This window comes from Globicephala melas, chromosome 16 (assembly GCF_963455315.2).
Source record: "Globicephala melas chromosome 16, mGloMel1.2, whole genome shotgun sequence".
NCBI lineage: Eukaryota > Metazoa > Chordata > Mammalia > Artiodactyla > Delphinidae > Globicephala > Globicephala melas.
The window spans coordinates 57900227-57901462 of NC_083329.1; the positions used below are offsets into that span (position 1 = coordinate 57900227).

The 1236-nt window shown below is 35.6% G+C and overlaps 1 non-coding gene across 1 annotated transcript; it reads left to right on the forward strand.

The window, feature by feature from the left end:
• The first annotated feature begins 959 nt into the window (after positions 1 to 959).
• TRNAG-ACC (transfer RNA glycine (anticodon ACC)) lies at positions 960 to 1032 on the forward strand. Its single transcript has one exon. It is a non-coding gene; the product is annotated as a tRNA-Gly (tRNA).
• Positions 1033 to 1236: the final 204 nt, after the last annotated feature.

Below are 1236 nucleotides of genomic sequence, written 5' to 3' on the forward strand. Positions count from 1 at the left end.
TACGTGCCATACCATGGATAAATTTTGAAAACATTATGCTAAGTGAAATAAACCAGAGATAAAAAGGCAAAAAATGTATGATTTCACTTGTATAAAATATCTAAAATGGGCAAATTAATTGCAAGAGAAAGTATATTAGAGGTTGCCAGGGGCTGGGAGCAAGGGGAATGGGATTTTATTGCCTAATGGGTACAGAGTTTCTGACTGGGGTCATGGAAAAGTTTTGGAAATAGATAGTGGAATGGTTGCAAAACATTGTGAATGTAATTAATGCCACTAAATTGTATACTTAAAATGGCATATTTTATGTTATATATATTTTACCACAATTAAAAAAAAAGATATACCACTTCACTTTTATTACAATGGATATAATAAAGACAAGCAATAACAAGTGTTGGCAGGATATGGAGAAACTGGAACCTTAATATAACGCTGGTGGGAATGTAAAAGTTTTTGGCTGTTTTGGCAAACAGTTTTGCAGGTCCTTTAAAAAGTGAAATATGTTCAATAATTACACCCCCTACATATATATCCAAGAGAAATGAAAACATATGTACACAAAAATTTGTACACAAATGTCCATGGCAGCACTATTCATAGTAGCCAAAAAGTAGGAACAACCCGGTGTCCATCAACTGATGAATGAATAAAGAAAATGTGATATATCCTCATGATACAATATTATTCAGCAATCATAAAGAATGGAGTACTGATGCATGGTATAATATAGATGGACCTTGAAAAAATTATGCAAAGTGAAAGAAGACAGCCACAGAAGATCAAATATTATATGATTCTGTTTATGCCAAATGTCCAGAATAAGCAAACCTGGAGAGACGAAAGTAGATTAGTGGTTGCTTAGGGTTAAGGGGAAGGTAGCAGGGGAAATGGGGAGTGATTGCTAATAAGTAGAGGGTTTCTTTTTCAGTGGACAAAAATGTTCCATAGATGGGAATTCCCTGGTGGTCCAATGGTTAGGACTCTGTACTACCACTGCAGGGGGCACGGGTTCAGTCCCTGGTCAGGGAACTAAGATCGTGCATGCTGTGCTGTGTGGCCAAAACAAAACAAAACAAAAAACAAAAAAAATTTCCATAGATAGCGGGGATCACTGCATAACCCTGTGAACTTACTAAAAAACAATGAACTGTACACTTTAAATGGGTGAAGAGTATGGCTTGTAAATTATATTTATAAAGCTGTTAAAGAATCACTGGTCCGTATCCATATGGT